Below are 26,810 nucleotides of genomic sequence, written 5' to 3' on the forward strand. Positions count from 1 at the left end.
ATGACGTCACCACTCCTCGGTCGGAGGGCGGGCGATTTGGACTGCGCTAGAGGTACGCAGATGCTTCAGAACTCATTTGCTCTTAAAGTAGGTCTCTTCTTCGCATGCAACAAGCGTTTCGAGGTTTCTGGGATGGTATTTCAACAGTCCACGTTGACCTAATATTAACCTTTAGTGTCCCTTTAAAAGGTGGTGAGTGTGTTGCAGAGACCAAACAGCAATATAGTGAATTCGCACTATCCGTCTCCTGTCATGAACGCTGTTTCGGAACAGTCAGCGTTAGCCATAGGCACCTGCCAGCAGCTACAGCGTAGATCTGAGGAGGAAAAAACTCCGCTCCTTGCAACCAGTCTAGTGCGTCGTTGATACGTCTAGCGCGTCGTTCATACGTCTCTTTTCAATACGACGACTGGTGATGCCCAGGGAGTACTAGACGACTGCGTGATACCGCGTTTGAGCATATCGTTAACCTGGTCATCAATAAGGCACCTTTGGCTCACCGATACTCGGTACTGTCGTATGGGTGCATGGCTCCCAGTGTCGATAGTTTCCGAAACAGTCGTTGCACGGCCGGGTGACGTTGCTTGGCAGCGAAAAAAGAAAGAGAAACCTTGCAGCAAGTGAAAAAGTTCGTCTCCCTGCGTCGTTGTAAGGTCGCTGTAACGTCACTGCTTATAGCTGGCGTAAAAGAACGCGGCATTGGCTGATAGGTCAACGCCTCAAGAGTGACAAGGTGAGCGGAGTCATCCATCATGTCAAAAATCGAAGATAAGGTCAGTGGATCTGCAGTCCCAAGGCTTTCACAGCAGCGTAAAATATTTGGATTGACCGATGGGTTCGACACGCGCATGAGAGAGGGGCCAGCTTTAAACTCGAGGAGAGCGAACGGCAGTGGCAGTGATCTTTGGCGAACTAATAGTTCAGACGCTGCGAAGAGTACTCTGCTGTCATTTACATAGTCACAAGGGACACTGAGAAGAGCAGAAAGCAAGGCAAGTATAAGGGTGTCTTTTCAAACGGTGATTTCGCAACAAGCGTGCTAGTAATGTTCAGTGATATCTGCCGAACACGGAAGCACCTCGATTTCGGCTGCGGTGCAGCCGATGATTGCATGATGTGTGGAGAGAAAGTACCAACCTAATATGACCACGTGAGAGCGAATGGAAGCACGATGACTTCGATGACAAGGAGGACCTCCTGAATGACGACACGAACGGTGTAGGTGCAGGCATCGGATCGCTCGGCGTACTGCGCGTTGGTAGTCCGAAGGGATTGTCCAGAAAAAGGCGTCGTCACTTTCCCAATTTTGCAGCAATTATGGGTATCTATCGCTGTAAGTGAAGCGCCGATGTCGACAAGTGGTAGCGTCAATGTTACTTTTATTGTGACTTGAAGAACATTTGTTGGGGAACTGTATGTTCGTGTACATTCCGGTGACGTCACAGTTTTTGTGCAGAAGGCTCCGCCGATGGCGCTAGGGAGAACGGGAGCGACGGTGAGGAGATGGTGAACGGCGAGTGGACAATGCGGACTTGGCGGCAGGAGGAGATTGAAACCTGTGCGAATAATTGCGCCATTGTTGGAAACGTGGCGCATATGTACGCACATTGTTCAAGACGTTTGGTGTAAGTAAGCGACAGTGACGTGCCACGTGTCTAGCACTGTCGTAGTAAAAGCAAGTCGGACGGTTGTTTTCCATGCGCCAATGGTATTGACGGCATGCATACTGGACCAGTGGCCAGGCCGGAGGGCATACGGGCAGGCGCAAAGCGGGCGAAGTGGACCGTAGGTCTGCCGTCCACGCCTCGTAGCGACTTGATCGTAGGTCTGGGGACCGGTTGTCGGAGCCTGATGGAGAAAAGGCGGAACGTGGTCGACTACCTCCTTCTTGATGACACATTGAACAGCCAGCGCCAATGGAAAACTCGACTGGCCAGACGTAAGTGGCATCAGCGAAAACTGCCGAGCAACCTCCTCATGCACGAACTTCTTGATCTGTAGCAGCAGCGAAGTGCTATCCGGGGCAAAAGTCAAGCTCGACATAAAGCGTCCTGAAGAAGAAATTGGAAGAGATGGAAACTTTCACAAAGGCAGATGGGTTAAGACATGCGTGCAATGCTTTTAGCCTAAACGTCTACAACGTCTTTTAAGATATGCCTGATATCGGCACCAGACATTGCGACGGAAACGCGCTGAGAGTGGTCGACAAGACCTTCTATATAACTTGTGAATGTCGCCCTCGGCTGTTGCGCACGAGCACTCAAACATTGCTCGGCGCGAAGCTTGCGAAGGAAGGGGCGTCTGAATACCTCCGTCACGTTCGTTTTGATGGCCACCCACGTTGGGAGATCATGCTCGTCGTTGCGGTGCCACACGCTGTCACCAGGCACTGGAACTTTATTTTGTCAATTTGGTTTAGTGAGGGGTCGCTACCCGGCAATGCCTTACGGCTACCTCCCCGGCTCTTTCGATGGCCCGAAGTTGAACCTGCAGGCTCGAGCACCAGAGTATTGCTTCCCACGCTTCAGGGAAGAGAGCGGCCGGAAGATCTCGTGAAGGTGGGTCTTCCCTTCTGTACCACAGAATATGATTCAAAGAGGCTATGAACCAATATAGTGAGCTGTGTGTGTTTATAAAGTCAGGGTGAAAGTGCGTGTATATTTGTGGGCTGAGAAAGGAGTGCGTCAGGCGTCGGTTCCAGGTGACTCCTTGTCTCTTGGTGAGCTTGGGATGAGGTGGGGGTTGTGCCCGTCGTACGACGCTGTAGTGTTGTGCAATCTCGTGGTATGTCCACAGTGGCTCGCTGACCAGGCCCCCCGGGCCAGAGACGGCAGCCAACGCTCGGTTGACGAATCCTCGTGCCCAGTGGTGCGCTGCCTAGTTCCCTGGGTTCTCTGCGTGAGCCGGGATCCATATCAATTATTAGGTTGTGTTCTTCCCTATCTTCTTTATAAATTGTTGTAACCGCAATAAAGAATCGATCGCCACGAGACCGGACAAGAGAGGGTCGCATTCAAGGCGAGAAGAGAAAAAGAAATTCACGCAAAATCTGCAGAAAGTGTGCACAAGCATCTTGCACTTACCGCCGTAATCAGCGACCCAAAGACCGCCATATCCAACTTTGCATTTGGAATTGTGGCCCCAACCACGTTACGAATACTTTCCGTCCCCCTACTCTCCTCCAAAGTTTAGCTTTAAATCTGTTTTAATATACGACATTGTCGTTTTGAAAACCATGCTTAAGATAGCACATATACGTTTCGCTACTTTTAATTCCAATGCCAGGGCCATCAATCATAATGGTCACTTCTTCCCGTATAGCTGCGCGTCGCCAAAGTGGCACTCAGCAGGCGCAAGTGCCCTTGGTTTAAGTGACGCGAAGTTTCTCCATGTGACACGGATAAAACTTAACTTCCAGTCCTTTGCTAACTTATTGTTTACAAGGAACAGAAAGGCGCGCGCACTGCACTTTTTACAAATGACGATCGATCGACATTCACGACGTTTTGTGTTCTAGCTTGACATTGAGATAGAAGGAGGAAAGGCCACAACTTATGCGCTCTAACTTGCTGCAGACTCCAATCGTCCAATGCTATGAAAATGTTACAGCATTTCATTCATGGTCAGTTTTATGCGGCTTCGTCTGATGTGGTAGCTGTGCTCGAAGCTACAAAAGGGCACAACCAGTTCAACATAACGTTACTAGTCTGTACCGCAGCTTCGTCTACGTTCTCCTAGTTGCCCAAAACCTTTGGCTCAGAGAAGCTATGTACATCAACCTTTGTCGCTGGGATATTCCAGCTGATATGTTCTTATATTCCATCTGAACACGTATAGTGATTTCTGCGCCATTTCCATACAACTGCTCATCACGCGAAGCACTCAGAAGAATATCAGGCAATACGATGGCCTCCAAGACCAGTGACTCAGCGATATGATGGTGCACTAAGGTACCTGGATCTGGGCGCCTCAGATGGGTCACAGTGGAGGCAGAATAAAAAGGAACAAATTCGGTTGGTTTGGAATGAAACCTGCAAGTTCGGGTTTGCTGAACAGACGTGCTACGTGTCTTCGCGCAAGCTCCATCAAGAGGAAAGTGAGAGGAGTTCCAGCCTAGCCTTTGAGCTGAAGATGAGTATTAGCGGAATCATTCGCCTCCGCTATTTAGAACGCCGCGCTCTATGTGTGTTGGTGCGTGTGCTCTAGCCTATCGCTTTCCTTAGACATACACAAACTTTGAGCGTTGTTTTATGTTTTCGAAATTCACGTTATTGTAAAGGAGAACTTCTTCATTCAGATTGTTCGCATGACGAACTCGCATGGAAATGCGTTACATTGCATTTTTGCTTCATCGTTCTTAAATTTACGCAAGAAAATAAAAAAAAATTATTCATACCTAACAATGTCTGTCTTGATATAGACGTAAAATAAGCAGATGTCTACTGCTACGGCACTGGTGAAAGTATTAGGCTAATGCTGTAATTTAAACCATAACGTAAAATAAGACAGGCTATAAAATGTGTGCAAAGAACTTTATTTTCTCCATCTATGCGGTGTAATTATTATCACTAGAAAGACAGGTACAATCGAAGACAATGTTAGTACAGAGCATTCGACCCAAAATTTGAGGACAACTCAAGGATTTCAAGGATTCCAAAGGCCACAATTCAAGGAGGGAAACAAAACTTTTCATATAACTACACTCACAAATAGTGGACTCTGTAGCTGCTTTTTTGTGCACATGATTCATGCTCATCAAGTCGATTTTCGAAGTTCACTTTCCCGTTGTAAATGCCAATCTCCTTATTGCATGATATTTAGAATTGTCCGACTTAAGACAGATACTCGTCGTGGTCATGGCAAACATTTCTAGAGCCTATGCCGCAAAAACGGAGCAATCATGGCTGCCGTGTGAATCAGCTAGCGAAACAACAAGATGTTCGCACGGCTCAGTTGGATGATGTGCCTTTGTGTACCTTCATAGCTGCGACGGTCATTTAAACAATCATGGCGTTACTTACTGTGAAATCACCACAATGCAATAGTTTAGCAGCACTCCCAAAAGAAAATAAACTGTTACTGTTTCCGTCGAGACACCACTGATAAGACAGACCGTACTTGCGCGTAGTTTGTTACATTTAATGTTACAAGGTCGCCTCAGACCCCATTTACAAAGAATTGTAGGAACACATTGATTTTGAATTTTACCATTGATTTTGAATTGAACACATTGATTTTGAATTGTAGGAACACATTGAATTTTACTGGCCCTCGATTCCCTATATGTCAAATTCAAAGGTTTTTAAGGATTTCGAGGACGTTCACAGAACCTGAGAAAGCGCTGCAAAGTAACCGTGAAATACGCTGTTTAGTAATATATCAAGCAAGCTGTGTAACGCTGGTGCCTCTTGCGAAGAGGTGCAAGGCATTATACATCATCATCTTTTGTTGTGGTGGACTGAATTCAGCGGAGGCGTGTGTTTTATTCCGGCGAATATTACGCAGGAGAAAGGAGGTTTGTATTCAGCAGTCTAATGGAATTCTGCCGGATAAGAAGACGTCATGTGGTGGAAACATTCTGCTAAGCATAAAAATTTTGAAATCAAGAGCGTGCTTATCAACTTTTTTGTGATCTATGTTTCAAACATGACATGCAGTATTCGCTCCTGCAAAACAGTGCTCCAGAGTGCGGTATCATTGGAGAAGAGGCGGATGCAAACGATATTCTCATTTGGACGCCTTATTTTATCATTGTAACGTAGCAGTAATGCGGCGGTCTGTATTTTTTACATGATGCACGCAATATGTCAAACCTTTTTTCAGCGTGCATGGAGATGCTTTTTGTGCTGAGGCGCAGTTCCCCTCAAGCAAGTTTTGTCCTTCTCCTGTCGTGCTGTACTGCATTGTTTACGCATTTACAGCTGCTATATTGCGTACATGTGCAACGTTGTGCAAGCAGCATGTCGTATAAATGAGGAACAAGCTTATGATGGTGTCTACTAGTAACTTTAGATAATAATGGGTGCCAGCTGTTTGCAGACCTCTATTCCGCGATCTTGCTTGGCCCCACGCGTCTTGTCGAATAGTGATACACTTCAAGCAGAGATATCTCCGCAGGCTCTTGGGTGATTAGTACAGAAAATAGTTTCTTGCAAGCAGAAGTATAAAAAGAAACATTTATGCACGCAAACACCGCGACAGACATGTACACGTGACACACCGAGTTATCCTTCATTTCTATTGTTCCACCCAGTACTGCGAGTACTTCAAACCTCCTGGGCGCCTTTCTTTCGTGATTTATTGTTTTTCGGACGCTATGGCGATTGTTCATTTGTGTCATTGATCCCACGTGAAATGAGGCGCTATCATCTCCGATACTTAATCAAGTTTGCAGTTTGTGCACATACTAACATTTATTACAGAAATATGTTACACTGGTTCAGTTCGCAATGCATCGGCATTTATGTATACGTCAGGTGAGGTTTACGCATCAGTTTGCATTTGAAGCTTTGTTTATCAAAACGAAGGTTTCTCAGCACAACTCCCGAATTTCGGGGTCCATTTCTTTCTTTTTGGGGGTCCCACGGAAGTTATCTTCACTAGCAAGATCTTCACAGAATACCAGACCACCAGGTGGTGCTCGCTTGTCCCGGCATCGCTCCTTAAAGGCCGTCTTCATCGAATGTCGACCATTCTTGTCATCAGCAGTAGCTCGTGCACAAACTCACGCATTCTTTTCTGCTTGTCAGGTTGGTTAAGACAGCATCTGTCATTTTGTTTCTTATCCTATTACTGCCGCCACAAACTGTCTTTTACGCTACTTGTGCCCTGGCATTAAGTTTTTAGTGCTTTTTTTCTGTATAGTTGAGTGCTGTTAGATATGCCCACTTGCGCGGAGCTCACTAGGAGAATTGATGAACTGTAGTCAAGACTTTGTAATGAATCTGATTGTATGAATGATCGCATTGTTGACAAGATTATAGTTAACGTGAAGACATCTGGAATTGACGTGCAAGAGCTAAAGAAGTACGCGGACAGCATTGAGTCCGGTTTAATGTTTCTGAATGATCTGGTTGACAAGCTGCACAGTGAGAAGGTTTCACCTGTGGCAGAAAACAAAGCCCTGAAAACTGTTCACTTCCTCTCAAGGCCTCCGAGCTCGAGCAGTACTATAGAATTAACTACGAAATAAGACGTATATTGTGTACTCAGAGCGAGGACTTTGTTGCGGTATTGAAGATAGTTGTCAAGAAAATCGGATGTCCCGCTACTTCGTCTGATATCGCTCTTGTTCATCGACTCCCTACTAAAGATAAGGACAAAAAAGAACTTAATTGCGAGATTCTGTTCTCAAACGAAAAAGAATGATTTTATCAGCACGGAACGAATGGCAAGGCCCTGCCTCAGTGACATCGGCAAATAACAACTTTGCTATGTTTATTAGTGGCCACTTGACACCACGAAAGGAGGCATTTTCTTCCAAACCACTGATGATCAATAAACCTAACAACTGGAAGCACTTGTGGACGGATAATTGAAAGATTAAGACTAGAAAAACAAGAGCCGTGTTTGTCACATTACTGATCCGTCTGAGCTCTATGTTGTCAACTGACTGCCTCTATTCTAACCCTTAAATGTCATCACCATCCACCATGGATTCTTACTTGTCAACATCTGCACTGAATACATTGATGACGGGAGTGTGCCATTAATCATTCACTTCAATGCTATAACTCTCCACAAGCACTTTGATGTTTTCGGCAGCTATTTTCGACACTTTAGAACACGTTTTCACTAATATGTGTGTCTGAAACCTGGCTTAGCAATGATGAAAAGAACCTATTCTGCTTTAACTGATTCATTTTGAGTATTCCATAAGAGTCACGAATAGTCACGATGGTGCAGGCGTATTTGTGCCATATAACATTCCATACAAACGTCGCCATGACTTGGAGTTGAATATTACTAACTGCGAACCTGTATTTGTTTTTTTTATTCCCCCGTCTTCTGTATAGACAACAAAACTTCGTGTTCGGCTGCATTTTTCGCTCACCTTCTTCTTGATTTGCTGATTTCTGTAGTGTCTTTGATCAAGTCATGGAACAAATATCATGCGCTAATTGTACCGCAATAATTATGGGCAATATCAATATTAATCTCATGGATACCACTTCATCTAATTATTCTAGTTATCCAAGCATATACCATAGTTTCGGGTAGGAATGTTTAATTACTTTCCCTACTCGCTGTTGTACCATTGCCGATCGCACCTAAATTGATCGCGTATTATCGAACTTAATAGGCCCACCTTTTACTGGCATTGTTACCACCGACATTACTGATCACCACCCTATCGTTCTACGCCTGCGCACTCAATACACCTCATCAAACACTTCATTCTACAGAGTTCTCCTTGATAAAGAAATGTTCCTTGCTAGCCTAACTAAAACTGGCTGGTCGGAAGTTGTATTATCTAATGATCCTCAATAAGGTTTCTCATAGTTTTAACGACAATTTCATCGCAGTTCAACTCCCACTCTAATAAACTAAAATGCAGAAAAAAGGTGTCATCGCCTCAAAGTCCATGGCTTACAGATAGCCTTCTGAAAGCAGAGCGGTCTCGTGAAAGACTAAGAACAAACCTTTCAATACTAAACTTCTTGCCCCTTACAAAAAATTTTCTAACTCACTTTCTGCACAGCTGATAACTGCGAGGAGGAATTATAGGAAACAAAAAATTATAGAATGTCGTAATAACACTAGGAAAAGGTGGGAAGCTGTTAACACCTTTTGAAACCACTACTCTCATAACGTCATTTCGAGAATCATTCATAATGCCATGGTGTACATTAATCACCTTTTGTGAGGATTTCTTCAAATACAATTCTGATTCTGCTTCATGCTGCAATATGTTCTTTAAGCGCTTACCTCACAATCTTTTTTTTTTCTTTTTCTAACAACGCCTGATGAAGTATTTTAATAATTAGGACCGTTAAAGCCAGTAGTGCTGGACTCCATAACGTAAACGCTTAGCACATTAAAATTACCACCCCCCTCCCTCCTTATCGCAAAGTTCTTTCAGCTAACATTAACGTGATTTTTAAAACTTGTTGTTTTCCCACGTGAACTCAAACGCAGTCGAGTGATTCCTGTTTTCGAAAAAGGTGAAGGCCCGATTGCACAGAATTATAGACCCATTTATGTTCTTTCATTTTTAATTAAGGTATTGAAAAATTTATCGAGAAGCATCTAACGAAATAGTTAGGTAAAGTTGGCATTTTCCCCTTATCAATTTGGCTTTCGTTTTGGTTTTGCAACCTTGCATTTGTACTTCCTGCTGATTATCTCAAAAGGCGATTGATGAAGGTACATTTGCAGCCTCAATATTCTTTGACCAATACAAGGCCTTCCGCAGAATCACAGAATTTTTTGTGCTAAACTTGAAGTTATTGGAACAACTGGTCCGTCACTACGTCTAATCCGCAGTTACTTAGAAGATAGAAAACAATTCGCTTTCTACCTTGGTGCTACTCCAAAGAAGCTACTGCTAACATTCGTGTATATCAGAGGTCCATATTAGGTTCCTTACTTTTCCCAATTTAATTGATGATCGGCCTAGTTGCATTTCCTCATCGAATTGCATTCTGCACGCTTACGACACTACTATATTTCGTTGTAACAATTGTGTAACAACGCTAACGAATAAGGTAAACGGAAATATCTGGACCCAAATAGTGTGAACTTCATAAGCTACACATTAACAATAATAAGACTGCTTTTATTGTTTTTGCCTAGAATCAGCCATCACGTGAACTCATTCAGTCTAGTTTCATCAACAAAAACCTAATCACTGCAGTTGATCATTGAAGATATTTAAGTACGGAATTTAATCACTACCTTGAATTTCACCATAACATAGCTAAAGTAAAAAAATGGCATATGCAATACGCGTTTTATTCAAAGCACGACCATATTTCTCATTTTGTACTCTCAGGTAGCTTTATTATGCTTTTGTTCAGTCATATATTAAGTATAACAATGAATCATGGGGAAACGCTTATAACTGTCACCTAAGTTACTTGCAAGTCATCGAGCTATTCGCCTAATAACAATTTCACCTTGTAGAATTAGCGCTCAATTATTACAGAAATATAATATTTCGAGTCTTAATAATTTTGGTAAATATAACCTCGCCATATTTATATCTAGGGAATTAAACAATGATATCGAAGAAACGATCATACCAAAGGTATGCCTTATTATTATAAGTAATACTATATTTGTAGACAATATGAACTTCATTTTATCCTACATTCGAACCAACTATGGTAAGCATTCATTACACTTTTTAGCTTTATCCCTCTGGAACACAGTACCATTATCTTTAGAATCCCTGGAAGCTCAAAGATTTCATACAGAACTTAAGCACGAATTCCTGTTAGCTTTCTCCGACCTTCCCATTTTAGTGTAGTGTGTGTTGTATTTCTAACTTTACTTTACTGGAATTTAACTTTGTTTCTATATTTGTCTACCATATTTGTTGCATCGACATCATTTATCGTGTATGAGTTTATATAATGTATAATTGGGGTTACACTCTTCCATCCTTTTCCCACAATTAAGTCTCAAGGATGTCTAATCAGCCAGGTGCACTTAGACGTATCAGTAATGTTTGTGCAATACATGTGCTTTCATTTCACTCACACGTGTTGCAATGTATGCGCCGAGTACAAGCGATATAAACACGCGAATTTCGTCTGCACTTTGACGTCAGTAGCCAAATGATTTGCGTTTCCAAATACCTTGACTAATGCACTCAGTGCTACTCACTGATAGAAAGTATGCCAATGACGTCATCAGGCGTGTATGAAAGAGAATGCATAACCGCTTCCTTTGAGATCTACATGGCACCCTCTCTTAGACATACACAGCTTCGAAACAGGAAGAATGTGCGTGAAGCCATACACAACTCGAATTTCTGGAAAAAGAGGCCTACACATTGCACATACCATGTGTTCTCTTACAACGCAGCATTCTCTAAAAGTTGGCAAGCTTAGCTTCCTTAGATACACATGAGCGATAAGTTCTGTCAATTTTTTTTAAATCTTCACAATTTTATTTTTAGATTTTGTGTTAGACGTTCATTTTCTCTTACCTACGAACCAACTCAATAACAAGTTCATTATGGTGACCTAAATATTACGTCGGTAGTTCAACAAGGCATTTCCCAGATATTGCGCATCACGTCGCTTTCTTTTGAACCTCTAGAATGATTTCGGCTGTAGCTAGTCCTGTATCTTCCCTGACATATTTCTTGAACTTATTTGCCTTTGACCAAGAGGAAACGATGGCGTGTGATAACACACCACTGAGTTGTATACAACGCGTGAATACCAAAACGTTTTGTGCATAAGCACTCCATATAGAATGCCAAGATGGCTTCATTCATAGACCCTGAACAAGAAAAATTATGAATAGCTGTTGAATAGCAGCGATAAACAACAACCGATGTGTGATCGCCGGTTTGCCATCTTACTCAGTACGCAGCAACCACAGCAAGACAATCATCCACCTATGTTTGCGTCGCAGCTTCTAGCTTCTTCCGTTTCGTGATTCCGCGGCATCGCCCACCTCGCGTGATCGCCGATGGTAGTTCCCCACCAACGCTGTAGACGAACTGCTTCGTCTGTGCGACGCGCATTTCCGAAACTCAACGCCGTATCCTCCACAGACCTATGGTCTCGTTTAATGGATGAACCGAATGCTGACAAGCATGCTGCCCACGTACGTGTACTCTGACCACATGAATTAGGATGACGCCTTACCATTCATCAAGCATGCATACCTATAACACAGCGGAGCATGATCATCTCACTACAGCCCTTCCTATCTCCCTTATGCCTGGTTGCCGCATATCTTCCTCGACACCATCCTATCGTTTTCCGTATATACCAAATATTCAAGTCAAAGTCCAAGTTCAGTTTGTTTGAACATCAACATTTACAGACAGTGTTGCAGCGGACAGGGAAAAAAGCCTCAATATAGGGCTTGACTGCGTCCACTGGCCGTCTACTTGGCAGCAGTGCAAATAAAGACTACATACAAGAGTGTCGAATGGAAGAACGCAAGACGTAAAAAGATAACCACTTAGAATCGTAGAACAAAAAGCAATATCATTATTAGAAGAACGCATATCTAAACAAACGGCCAATAAATATATAAAATGAACATGTGTATAAATCGCAAACAAATTTGATCGCCGATACACTCTGCCTTGCCGAAGAAGCCCAAGGATAGCACATTTTCGCACTCTGCCACCGCAAAACCGCTCAAAGCAGCGGTACCACCGCACTCAGTAAGGCTTTGGATCCCACAGCGCAAGCGCGGTTTATGCTGTAAGTTTTCGTCACACTATGTTTGCTCGTTCACCGTTTTCGACCATTTGAGTGTCCTAACTTACGTCGTCACACGCCTCCAGTGTATGGTCTGCGTTTTAAGCACGATTATACCATCACTGAACAATGACTATCCCAGCTGGCTTCGTCTGCGAAACGGCAATTAAAAGGCGGCGAGATCAAGAGGTTGAAGAAGAAGAGGACGATGACGGTCCATGCGGCGAGCAGCAGTGTTTACATGGCTATCATCCCGATCAATCGTATATACCAGCCTTGATCTGTAAATAAACACACAATAATCCGTAACAATATCATTAAGGGGGCCCGAAAGGCAATAGCACGCCTATAAACCATCCGAAGAAGTCGGACACACATCCGATGCATGTCCCATACTAAACTCCCTGGGATGCTGGATCTGTGAGACCACCATCCTCATACCGCCATCCCTGAGGACTACAACTGCGCTGTACCTTGTGCCCTATGCAGTGGCGCACACCACACCATGGACCCCGAGTGTAAGAAACTACTCAAGCCCAAATATATCACAATAAAAAAAAACATGTAGGCTTAACTTGGTGTTAATGCCGCTACGACAGAGTAGACATTGATGTGGTGGGATGTAAATAGCCATCACTTAAATATATTTGTTTTGGCTGCTAGATAAACGTCTACAGTGACGCTAACTATCCGTATCAAATTAAGAAATAGGGATTTTTTTTTTCTATAGAGCAAACAAATCTAGGCTTTGATTTTCAATATGTGCGTTTTCTTCAAGAACGGAATGCACCCTAATTTATTGCAGCTTCTTGCAAGGGAAACCCTTCTTTAGCGTCAACGGCTGCAACGCACGCCAAGAGGTAAAATGAAGATATGGCAGAGTGCGTTGTTAATTGCGACGGCAAGCTGTGTATCATCTATTTGCGACGGTAAGTTAAATATTTATTATAGAACTGCACTTTGCGTAATCTTGTAGGCTAGATTTTTTTGCCATTCATAAAACTGCCCCGCCAAATAATTTGAATAAAAAATCAGTGACCTGTCGCAAATCCTTACTTTTAAAATTTTTAATGCGATAGCGTTGCGTGAAATGTTTCACTCCGCGCAAACGTAGCTGGCATTATGCGGCATTGTACATACCTAGGCCGCATTAGTTACGCCTACAAGACGTCGTAGTGCACTTAATGACGCTAGTATACATTTCTATAGTATCTAAATTGGTATTTGCTTGTTGTCAATTACGAATTGGGATATTCGTATAAAATAAGAGGTTATAAAGCACATACGACTGCACAAAATCCTTTGGAAGAGTCGAATGTGTTTTTAGTTGGTCTAAATAGATCACGTGCAGACGAAGGGAGTTATGACAACAAGCAGCTTTATGAATAGAAACTGCAAAAAGGACGGAAGCACAGAATGATCCAAAGCGAGCTCTCGACGTACCCCCTCCTCTCTCTTGATAGTCTATACTTTTCTGGACATCCATTTACCTTGCTGATCAAATACAACTGTTCCATTAGACGAATACATCCGTTTATCAGAAGCAGCAAATTCAAATTTTCTGAATGAAGTGTAATCACTTGAGCTGAACGCCTTCTCAATTCAACAACTGCGACAGTGTCTTTTTAATGATTTTGGAAGGAAGTTGTTATATTCATTGACAATAAAAGTATCTTTGATAACGTATCATGCAAGAAATGGCATAATCTTAGTCAATTCAATTCGATATATACTTTACCCCGCCGCACGTATATAAAATATTCGCACCGACAGCATTTTGGCTGGTATCGGCCACAATATAAAAAAATCACTGTAGGCCAGTCAAAACCATTAAGTAGGTACATTTCTACGAACATACTACATGTTACCTCAACAAGCGAATACAATTTGTCACAGGATTGGTCTTAGTGTCCAGTATCCCGGCTCCCATATGTAATGCCCCACGGGGGCCTTTGAGGGCACGATAAATTATGATGATGATGAAAAAATTGATCAATTATCGCGAATAAACAAGTTATGGCATGTGATTTTACAATATTTAGCACATACAGACACGCGCATTCTCTGATTGGTAATATTATGCATATTGCGACAGAATCCAAGGTAAATAGCCAATGATATTCAGTAGTCAGTGGCCGTTCCAAATAAGCCGACTGGAAAGATTTCAATTGCCCTTTAATGCTTGTATAGCATGCCGACTTCGGAACGTAATTACATCATCAGAAAAGAGCGACCTCCAATATTATGTGTTGTGTGCTAAATATGAAATCCCCTAAATTGAAGCACGTGAAACTCATCGCACATCTCACTTGAATTTCTACGTGAGAAAAGCCTATTATTGTTTACATCGCTCGCTAAAAAAAAAACAAGCTTGGGAATTAGGTTGCATACTGTAGTCCCATTATTTTACAGCATTACGGTAGGTTACCATGAACAAAGAAGAAACCGATCTGAAAGTAAACGGCTTGGAAAATATTAATGGGCAGGAACGAAATCGAATAGAGGATGAGGAGCCAACCTAGTTGCACATATCCGGTGACCCAAATCGTCCTCAAAAGTGTACAGTGAAGACCAGCACAGACTAGTCGACATGTGCCCAGTGATTGAAGTCGGTGTCGCAGATGCTCATAGAAGAGTAGTACATACCCAGTAGAGCACCTACAGCGACCCATTTCGGTGGGATGGAAGTTCGTAGAAGAGTGGTACATGTGCACATTATCCTATACTCAATTACCAAATTTGCTGCGGCGGTTGCTTTCGAACCCTGCTTCCTCACAACACAGCCAGGCCTATAGTCAAGCACCTCAACATGTGCTACAGAGTGAAGTGGGCTGTTGGGAAAATGTTAACACAAAAACCGAGACAGACAGACAGACAGACAGACAGACAGACAGACAGACAGACAGACAGACAGACAGACAGACAGACAGACAGACAGACAGACAGACGGACGGACGGACGGACGGACCGACAGACAGACAGACAGACAGACAGACAGACAGACAGACAGACACACAGACGGACGGACGGACGGACGGACGGACAGACAGACCTCGGAAAGTTCGTGATGTACGCATTCTTAGCGTACATCGCGAACAGACAGTACAGTTTTTACAGACAGACAGACAGTTTTTAGTACAGAGTTCTGCGACAGATAAATCATAGAGCAAAATCACTATTACGTTCCGGTCACTGTAACCTATCAAGTGGTCAATAATTATGGCATATTGCTTGCAAAAGGAAGTGCAGGACCTATTCATGTTTTTTTACATCGTAGAAGTGGACAAAAACATACTGACCGAATTCGTCTTAAGGGCAAGTAAATTATTATGTCAGCGTTTGTTAAAAAACAACTGTATATAAGGACAGAAAATATTTTCTATACTAGTATGAAGCATTTGCTGCTTAAAAGAGGAGGGCGATAGCCCACTCTTATTAAGAGGAAGCTTTAGCTCGGGTGCTCCAATCTAAATACATGTAAAAGGAGAATTCGTTTTTCTCGGCAACCACTACACCAAATTTGACGAGGTTGGTTGCATTTAAAAGAAAAACGTAAAATATAGTCATTGCTGGTTTCGAATTTTCGAGTTAGGTCGTCAATTTTTTATTAAAAATTGGCTAAAATCAAAAATTTTCACGGAACGAAACTATCAAGTTTACAAGTCTATAACTCAACAACAAATAAACGGTAATACGATTCTGTGAATTGCACCTAACAGTACATCTAAAGCGGACAAAATTGATACCTCACACAGGAATAAAAAAAAAGATTAGTAATAGGGAAATACAACTTTTGTAGAATCCTTGTAACCAACGTGACAAATTCACGTAAGATGTAAAATGACATATCGGATTTGTCCGCTTTGACCTATCTAATGGATGCTGTTTATAGAATGGCGATATCAATTCTTGATGCAGAGCTATGAATTTGTAAACTTCGTGCTTCTATGTTTTTTTTTGAGACGGTAAAATATCTGAAAATTTTGAAAGAAAATTCTAGCCCTAAATCGAAATTCTGCTCGCAAGAGTCACTAGAATTTAACTTTTTCTTTCACATGCATCCAACTTTATAAAAATAAGTCCAGGGGTTATCTCGTAAAACGTTTTTGCGTTTTACATGTATTTCAATAGGCCGCATCGGAGTTGGGCCCGAGCTAAAGCTTCCTCGTAAGACACCGCAATCCAGGCAGACAAAGAACGTTTGAATTCAGTCTTTCCTGCAAGAACATTCAAGGAAGCATGCGAATCTTAGCCATTTTTTGATGAAAGAAGCAACGCTGCCGCCTTCTGTAGGGTATCACTTTATTTGGTTTTATAGATCTTGACGTAAGCCCTAATGTCCATCTTTTTTAGCCATATATTCATTACCGCAAAATCTCAGTCTCGATGCTACGAAATATATGCGAGATCCTTGCATAGTTGCATCGATATTGTCTATTTCACAGCAAACCTTGATTTTACATTCTACGTAAGCAACATCTTTCGCGTATGCCGCATCTGTATCCTCCTATCTCATATCCAAGTGAAATTCCATACCTTTGTTTTTTTTTTCTATAGCAAGGCACTTTGTCACGCAGTACCTTGCTGTCCGCACAAAGATTCTCGCTTAAAGGAACGGGAGCGTTGGTATTCCAGCCTACTGCTACTAAAAAGCACTACTAAAAGAATCTTACTAAAAAAAGCACGCGTGCCCAATTATCTGCATTCATAATGGTGAAGCACAAATACTAGAAGGGGCCGCGTGTTTCCATAAAACGAACATCAGCATGAAGGCTATGCTTTGGTAGCACGTGGCTTGGAGCGCATGGGCCCGTTGCGGCCAAATTACATAGTACTTCTCTTTATTAAGGTACTAAGAGTAAAAGGCAGAAACAATAATAGCACAAGTATTGGGGCGGTCAAGAACACACTGTGGGATGTTTTAAGACGCAGCGCTATTTGTGCCATCAGATATCACCCCATTAGCTAAAAACACGTTTCTCTTCCGCAATATTGATTTTACCTAAAACGCCAATACATGTTGGTTGCTGAAGGAACGCCGATGCCAAAATCCTGTAGGTATCATAATTTTACGTTGTGCCCACTTTATTGCGATAGTAATTACATGGACAATCCAGGCGCATTGCTGCCGCTATCATGACGTTTCGTAAATGTCAAAGGGCGATAACATAGACGCCACGTGCCTTATGCTTTATGTAGAACTGAGTGAGTGCAAAGGTGAGCCTGCGATGCCGACTCAATCCGGCCGGAAAGGAGGAAAGTGGAGAGGAAGCGTCTCACGCAAAGGGACAAGGGGAGGGGAGGGAGGGGTTCGTTCTACTTCAGCAGCTGCTCCGCTTTATGCGGCGGCGCTAGCCGTATCATGAAAGGGATCTGCGATGGGGAGAGAGTGCACCGACGGCTGATAGTTTCGTGTGCGCTGTGTTTTCACGGCTTAGTTCGCGTTGAAGCGAGAGGCAGCACGAAGGACAACTCGGTCGCTGCTGCTGCCGCGCTTCCTCACGCCAGCGTACTAACAGTGAGTTTCCACAGTAATTGAGTGAGATGTGTTCACGTTGGCTCGAGCACGTATGACATCATTGTTCTTAATTTAGTTTGTAAGCGAATGTTTCAGTGTTTATACGGATGCTAAATTTACTATCCTTACTTCCTATAGTTGTCTACTAGTTTGTTATCCCAATAGATGTTTCGCTTTTCGACAGTGACTTTTTTTCATTAACAGCGCTTACAAAGTTTCCTGGAACATTTGGCACATGACAGGTGTGCACGATCGTATGAGTTTTGTATAGGTTTCGGAAAGCAGCATATGTAAAAAAGGAACACGAAGTTTTTAGTTACGTGGATTTTAATGAATTCCTCGTGAATATAGTTAATATAAAATGTTATTTTCTCTATGTTCCTATTACCCGTCTATGCAATTGCGTTCCGTAGTCATTTAATGCCTTTTATTTCATTTTTCCATGATACATTGGTTTGCTTCGTTAATGTTTTGCCAAATTATTATGCACTTCTGTGTGTGTTCTGTATCTTAACCATCCTCTTTTCCTTTGTTTTGTCTACCTGTGGGAGTGCGATAGCCGCCTCTAGCTGTCGTTTAACGTCGCACATTTTATATTCAATAAAAATGAGAAGAAAGGGATAGAGAGGAGTCTGCGCTACATTCTTCCGCCAGAATCTCCATTTTGTCAGGACAATAAAAAAACAGTTCGGTACTGTGTTACACTCCTGTAATACGTACGTGAAGCAGAAAGCCTACTGCGCGCATGGTTCTGCATTAATTGATGTTACCGGAGGGGTCAGAACTCTTGTAACACATAACGAGCCGTAGTGTTAGGTAAACCTATGGCGCTTTAGCTCGACCTCCTCAATTACACATGCGAGCACTCAATGCGCTACCTAAATGTTATTTCTTTCTTTCACTTTTTCTTTCCGTCTTCTGTTCCATGTTTCCTTCGTTCTTCCTTTCTTTAGTTTCTTCATTCATATCCATGCATGGTATCTTTGCTTGCTTCCTTACTTACAGGAGTATGAGACGCTCCTAATAATGGCATTATTTCTCTCGCTGGACTAGACGTTGCTTTTTTCAGGTAGGAGCCATTTCCATGAGCCACTTAAGGCTTTTGCCTTGAAAAGGCGGTGCGCGCTTAAGCGCGAAAGCAGTAAACAGCATTTTGGTCGGATACGCGTCTACATGGAACAACAAAATACATCATGTCCTATGAAAGCTGCGTATAAAGCACATCAATCCGAATACCAAGGCACCAGGCGAAACACACACAGCTTCCTTCCAAAATAATCTTCATGGTATTTTGTCCGACCTTTCTTATTCTAGCACATCAGCCACCGAAATTTGGCCATTCTAGCAGTAAAGCTAAAGAAATTAGATATCACAAGGGGTGCAAGACAACCTTAATCGCACATTGCTTCCTTTTTTATTGTTTTTGTCTAGAATGCTGGCGAGACAATGAATGGAAAGTGAAATGCTGGGACAATTTCGTGCCGGAGAAGTTGTGCCCTGGAGTTCCTGAGACATATTGCAATAAGAAACGGCGGCGATGCGTTTGCGGCTGCAAACACGGTACGTTTCGGAGGATGGACTGGGCATGCGTGCCTTATCGAGAATGCGGTGAGTAGACAAGCGGATTAGTACTTTCGATCGCCTCTGCTGTGGCCGTGCTGAGAACTTAGGAAAGAAACGGGCAGTGAATCGGTCCCGAACTATGACTAAAGCGTGAGAAATAAGTGTCCTCCGTGTAGATAGTATATTGCACTGCCAATGTGCTTTCGAATAACGTCGGGTGAGTGCCGCTCCAGAATGCCTTCCACTTACGCATCGTGGTGGCTTCCTGAAGAAGCCACCACGATGCTACTTATTTTCAGCTTTCACTTTATTTCTTTTTGTTGTTACAAACGTTGCTGAAAATCTCCTATACGCTCTTAGCTATAGTTTTGGGCCCATACAAATGAATACAAAACACCATTGCAACTCGGGTTAACAGCTAATGTGATTTCCAAGTACATATTCCGGTAACATTGTTGTTAAAATGATATAATTAAATTTGTTATAGCAGAAGGAAAAAACAACAATCGCAAAATTCGTTACTATTACGATAGAGAAACACATGGCTTATGAATTATAAATTGCTTAAGAGCATACTAAAATCATGGACTCTCTTTTACCCTCTTCGGAAGATTATTCGATATCTTCGTTCCAATGTCGGCTAACCTGCGCCTACCATATAAATTGCTAAAAGTTGGTACGTTAAAATTTTTGTTGAATTGTGTCCTTGTCTGTCTGTGTGGTGTGATGAAAGAGGTACTTGGAAGCGGGTGGTTGTCCGAAAGTGTGGCATGAACTCAGCACGCTGTTTTGAAATCTCTCATAATGAGGAATGGCATAATGTTAGTTTCATTTTTAATAGCGGCACCGTGTGTTCCGTATAACAAGAGAAGGACATAATTCGAAGCGATCTTTTCTGCAGTTTGATTACTGGGTCTCGATAAGATAAATACATATGCCCCCATGTATCAATACATTAGGGTAAGTGACTATGAAAAGACTAAATTAAGTCATTCGTAGTGTACATCCGGGAACATGCTGACGCGCCTGATATAAAGTAAAGCATGCATGACTGAGCCGACTGCAAGCATTTGCTATGTGTGCCTCGTACTGAAGGGTTGAATGTAACGTTATACTGAGATATCTATATTCCTGAGTTTCTATCATTGTTTTCATCGCAATCATCAAAGTTATACCTAGTATTTTAACTCTATCGGACGAAAATATAGTGCATTTTGTTTTATATATATTTAGTGTTATATTTTTATCCTTTAATCAGTTTTTTAGGATTTCTAGTTCTCTATTTCCACTGCTTTCTAAGTGATTGATACCTTTTCCTGATATTTAAACTATGGTATCATCAGCATACATAATTTCCTAACCCTTATCAAGGCTTTGGGGTAGGGCATTGATGTACACGGGAAATAGTATCAGACCCAAACCGATCCCTGCGGAACGCCGTGTGTAATGAGGAGGAAGTCGGACGCGACACTAGCCAAGTATACGCTCTGGTATGTTTCTTCTAAGTAATTCTGAAAGAAATATAAGCTGTCTCCTCGAAATCCATAACACTGCAGTTTCTTTAACAGGATCTGGCGATCGACGGTGTCGCACGCTTCTTTAATGTCTAGGAATATGCCAATTACTACTTCGTTGTAATTCAGACAAGTGTTAATATGGTTTGTAACACTAATAAGTGCGGTTCTGTTCTACTTGTTAGGGCAAAATTTGTGCTGATGCAGTATTAGTGTACTATATATTGGGAAGAACTTAGTTATTCCCTTGACTATAAGCTTCTAGAACAGTGTGTTAATGGTAGAGACGACCACTGCACGTAGTCTAGCGCTGCCACCTCGGCGTGCCACGACGAGCCCTTTCGCAGCTCATGCACCCAACTTCTAGGTGGCGCTTGGCCCTCTTGGTTTCTTCCCTGTCACGGCCGAGCTAAATGGGAGACGGTAAGAGAACGCGCGTCTCTATATGTAGCCCGGCTATACCTCTAGTGTGGCTTCTAGTGCGCTAGCAGAGACGAACAGAGAAAAGAGGCCGCTTATAGGTGTGATAGCTGTGCCAATATCTTAAGAATTTCAAAAACGTTTCCAGCATCAGATTGGCGGGACAACATTAATGAATCGTGACGCTGTTCTTTGGTTAGTTTGAAAATTGCTTTAGCGGCCCATTAAGTGCCAACAGGCGTGTACAGATTCTCTGATTCAGTTCTGGATTACTGCTCCAAGCGCCACGAAAAACAAGACGTCTTGCTAGATACATTGTCGCACAGGTCCCCTAATAGATTTCTTTTGAAGCAAATACTGTATTTGGCTCTGTCAACCGTTTGCGTGGCGAGCGGCTGGGATATTTGTGCTAACGGAATAAGAAAACTGTAACGCCCACATCACACGCCTGTTAGACGAGAAAAGAAGTTTCCATAACACATGTGACGAAGGAAGGGAGCCATAATTTTACATCAGGCACTTGCCTTCCTAAAACCTGCGGTAAGCTTGAAATTCTATTGGTTAGTGTGTTTGTGCATGTATTTGTGTGTGTAGGTTAGACATAGTTTTCTCGCACCCGTGTAAAAGAAATACGCGTGTTATTACTATGATATGTGAACGTTACGGGCGCCACCTCTTCACTTGTGACTTGGCGTAGTCCCAGTGAGCTCTTAAACCGAAGAAGCCCCGCGGCACCACTGTAAGAATTGTCGCCATTCGTTGACACAAGTATTACCATGCAAAAACACGGCCAATAAAACTGAGGTTAGAGTCCCAATAAATTGCGAGTGCTTAAAGTACAGGTAAATACTACTGCTAAGTTGGTTTGTTACGTTCGTTTGCAGTTGCCTATCATTTTAATTCATAATATTGTTACGGCGATGTTGGGAGTATAGACAGACTCTATTTACAATACATATATACAAGCAGAGTCAATGTGGTTAAAATAGCTCGCCAGCAACAGCGGGCAGCAGCCAGCGTCTCGCGATCTTCTTCCTTTTCTCTTCTTTCATCCTTCCGTAACAACATAACATCAGACGATACAGAAATGCACGACCCACGTAACACGGAATAAAATTTATTCCTTATGGGAATAGTAAAAAAAAAATCCAGCGATGAACTTGATGCACCCGGCTGCGTGTGCGACACAGCTGCTCCCTCAACTACACGCTTGTGCTATGGCGTGGATAGAGCATTGTTTCGCAGTACCACACTTCTGCCGCAACTAACCCGGAATCGAAATGCTATGTGGAGGCACAAGTCTCATGTGCCAATTTTAATGTCAAGCCCCGTGTGTGCCGAAGGTGCGCAAGCACTTAACTTTATTAGCATCAGGAGGTTCGTAGCACCCTTTCAATTGCAAAAAAAAAACTTGACAAAATGCATTTAAATACTAGATACCTGCGCAATGCATACTGTTAACCCGATTATTTCCAACGAAGTAGAACAAGTCTACCTATATCACAGCGTACACTAGAGGGATGTTTCCATTTCGCTTATAAAATTTGACCAGTCCTGTACAGCCTATGAAGGTAAGTTCTGATAGTCAAACGAGACGCCAGAGGGACAGGTGGAAGTTCCCTAGATGCACAGCGGTGGCACATTGAGAGCAGGTAATTGAAGCCGCTTTTGAGCTTACATGTGCCTGCCCGTCCATCTCTTGCTCTCCTATGCTCGAGCGGCAAAAAAAGTATGCATAAATGACCATACATTATTATCTACAACAGCATTTATTCCAGAGCATCCTCATATATTTACCTTGTTGTTAAGCCAGTGCCCTTATCTATTTTCTATTGTCTTGTTTTCTATGGTATGACGATAATAATACATGGACTGTAATAACGCTAAAGTGCACAGGACCATGGAACCAATGCACGTAAGTGGAGGATCACCTGTACTTTCATGCAAATTGCTCTCCTTGCTGCCTGACATTTGCATCGCGTTTTTAGCCCCATAAGCAGAAACCTATTTAGCTGGACCTCACAGCTACAACGGCAAAAAAACGATTAAACGTGTACAGTTCTTCCTTACAGAAAACTAAATTGTGACTATCACGAACTTCTACAAACACGAAATAAACATTTACAATAATAGGGATTTTAATGCATTTTGTTTCTTTGAGACGGAACTGGTAATATTTTGTGTCTAACCGTTTACATGAACTGGTCCACAAGAGCGGGCAATCTAACGGCGCGGTAAAGACCCCACGGTGGTATTGTACCACCGGGCATTTCTACCAGTGTTACCCCTAGTACCATGCGGTGCCGCACGGTTGTAAGAGGAGCATCGAGGCCAGTAGAGCACAGGGCAATTAAAAGCGTGAATATACTACGTGGAGTTATGAAAAGGAGGTGAGAAACACCGACGGTCACTTCTATGCGAAAGGTAGACACGATAAAGAAGGGGGATATAGAAAAGCAGGAAAACAGAAATTAGCAGGGAAAGCTTGTATGATGACGCAAAAAGCAGTGTCTTGCTATTTGAGGCCCTAGCGGGCCGCCTGAGAAAAAAAAACATTTGGAAACAAATATGTGTCACTGGATGAGGCATGCGCGTACAGCAAGAGAAGCCCGGAAAGGACTCCGCACATCGTAATTGAATGCAACGATTGCTTCGGTGGGCACAAGTTCACCCAATCAAAGTTAGTTACACTCAAAGCACAGTGATAGCGGCGAACACAGCCGGTGGTCGTCGAAATCAGATCTGCCGGTCAAGCGTATCGGCTTTTATAAATGAGCCATCGAGGGCTCCATAGTAATCGCTGGTGCCCGCGCGTCTTCCAGAAAGTTCTACACAATTCGCTTCGCACGTGCAATGAGATTGCACACGCTTCGGTGACAACAAACAGCAGAAAGAACCACCGATAATATTCGAGAAACTTCCCATGGATGCGGGCGCGTCCAGCGCTTAGCGACACATTTATTTTAGACGGTGAAAGGCGGTCACACGAAAAAGATAAACCTTTGCACGTGCCAATAGTATATGACAATAGATGTGAAAAAAAAACCTGCTTGCATCAAGCTTGCAATGTGTCTGTCTAGGCTACAGTTAAAAGGAAACGCCAATCAAGATCATCATTGGTGTCACGTCATTCTCTCTCGAGAGAGCAAACCTTGGGAGACGCATTCCCTGATATGCTGCCTGCCTTGGGTCCCAGTATAGGTGAGGACACAGCGGCCCGCACAGGTCCCCAATAAAGTCCCCAAGTTTCTCTTAATGCCACGAGATGGCTGTTCCCGCAGCAGCCGGGGCGGTGTCAGCGGCAATGCTTTTCTTCGAGAAATACGCGTCTTGCGAATGCCATTTTTCCGGAAACTGTTGCTGACGAAAATAAGAAAATACTTTTGCCGCATTCTTTCTGTGCAGCTTCGTTACTAAGTTCAATTTTGTGAACCAGCAGTTTTGTGATCGTTTAGTTGAACGCACGGAAGGCAATGAATTTTGGCGGGTTATTTCAACCTGCTAGGCGACTAAGAGCCGGCGCCCTTATAACGAAGCTGTAACCAAAGCTCGTCTCTTTTGTTCTCATGAACGTTGGCTCGATCGTTTCTTCGTGCATTATTTTGCCTGCTCATTTTTTTGCTCGTTGCACGTCCTGATCATTTGTTCGCTAGTTCACTCGTTGGTTTCTTAAATCATTGCAGCATTTGTGCGAGCTTCCGTACACACCACTCGTTGATACCTCCGTGCATTTGCTTGTTCTACCGTTAATTCAATCATTCGCTTATTCGCTCTTGATTTGTTCGTTCGTTTCGTTGTTTTAGTGTGAAACACTACTAGCCTACCACCCTAGATTCCACGACTGCATCCTTGCAAGGATGCGGGCGTGCATGCGTGCGAGGATAACTTCAGCTCCCGAGAGATTGTTCAGGGAGAAAAACATGGGTTTCGCAAGCCCCACGGGTGGCTGTTTTGAAAACAGCCGCCTGCCGGGGCAGTGGTGTGTCAATTAACCGCTGCCCCGCTGCGCCAGGAATGGTATGAACACTTTCGCTGATCTACAAACCTTCTTAGCGGATCGTGCCTCTGTGCTAGGGTGCAGTGAAACCATAATCTACGCATAGCAACGGCCTAGCATCGCCTACCCCGACTCTCGAATGAGCTGTCGCGGAGTACTACGCTCGTTGGCGCAGCCAAACATCCCTTATTTATTGATTGATTATTATTCTTTACTTTTTCCCATTGTCGTGCTCGAGCGTGCCCAAGTTTTACGATATTTTTTAGCAGTTTTCTCGCATTAATTTACTTTACCTAAAACGTGCGAGAACTATGTTGTCGGAGTGCCTGCAGTAGAATAACCGTGACTCAATGGGGGGTGATATGCTACTCAGTCCACCACACTGCTGCATCAAGTGCAATATCAACCTACTGCAATATGTGCCAGGTGTTATTTATTTCTGCTTCGCTAAGGATCACGGTTTATGCCTCCAGGTACTGCTGGTGTCTGTGTAGATGCATTCGAGGCGCACATATGCATGCTTACTGGGGCATGGGCCGGCAGGACAGAGTTGCAGCTCATGAAGACATTCTACCACTTGGCTTACAACGGCCTAGTTCCCTTCAGCTGGCAAACATCTGAAATTCATGTTATTTGAAGCTTGCGGCCTAGTATAAAAGTGCTTCAGGAAAACGGTGATTGTTTTCACCTGCTGGACGAAGAGAGCCTTCGATGGAAGGGGTTGTCCTAATAAGATAATTTTGATAGAACAATAAATGTGAAGCCGCTCTTAATGCACATATTGCTTGTTCCAAGCAGCAGTGGGCTGTTGAGCCGCCGACGGATTTCATCGAAGATGGAGCTGGCCTGCGTTTCCACTGTTGCTGAGTCCTTGCTGGGCGTTGTGTCGAGATGCCTAGTGAGGCAGCCGTCATGAACGTTGAAATTAGGAGATTCTGTACACTTTTGGTCAATAAAGAAAAAGTCCTTTTCTGCAGAAGCAACGGTTGGGTCCTCGTATACAAGAGCAGAGGATGGTTGCCTCATCTGATCATGTTGGAGTGCTCCATAAGCCTCATCATTCCTGCTGACTTCTTCTGCACGTTATTTCTCTCTGGCCCTTGTGGGTAGGGGTGATTCCCTTGTCGTGGGTGTCTTCCGCTTCTTCACATATGCTGGTGGGAAAATGCAAGGTGATCTGCGGGCACGTTTCTCTTTGTAACTTGAAGCAAACTGCTGACACAAAACTCAGCGAAGCACCCTTTTCTCAACCATCATTGCCTTCATAAAGTTCTTGCTGCAAAGGGCTTTTTTTTGGCTGAGCACACGGTATTTGCGAGGAACGGCTTCCTGCCCAGTGTTTAAATCGCTTCGGGTCAGAAGCAGCATTAAATTAGATTTCCATTCCTTTGCAGCTTGTGTAGTCA

The 26,810-nt window shown here is 43.2% G+C and overlaps 1 long non-coding RNA gene across 5 annotated transcripts in view; it reads left to right on the forward strand.

The window, feature by feature from the left end:
* Positions 1-841: 841 nt before the first annotated feature.
* The window catches only part of LOC142568158 (uncharacterized), a 66,789-nt gene continuing 40,820 nt past the window's right edge, over positions 842-26,810 (forward strand). Inside the window, exons 1-4 of one of the 5 annotated variants that reach the window (XR_012825376.1) lie at positions 842-992; positions 13,198-13,321; positions 19,342-19,518; positions 23,297-23,322. This is a non-coding gene — a long non-coding RNA (uncharacterized LOC142568158). The other 4 variants (XR_012825377.1, XR_012825379.1, XR_012825380.1 and 1 more) reach the window with 4 other exon arrangements.

The sequence above is a fragment of the Dermacentor variabilis genome, unplaced genomic scaffold (genome assembly GCF_050947875.1).
Source record: "Dermacentor variabilis isolate Ectoservices unplaced genomic scaffold, ASM5094787v1 scaffold_17, whole genome shotgun sequence".
In the NCBI taxonomy this organism is placed as follows: domain Eukaryota; kingdom Metazoa; phylum Arthropoda; class Arachnida; order Ixodida; family Ixodidae; genus Dermacentor; species Dermacentor variabilis.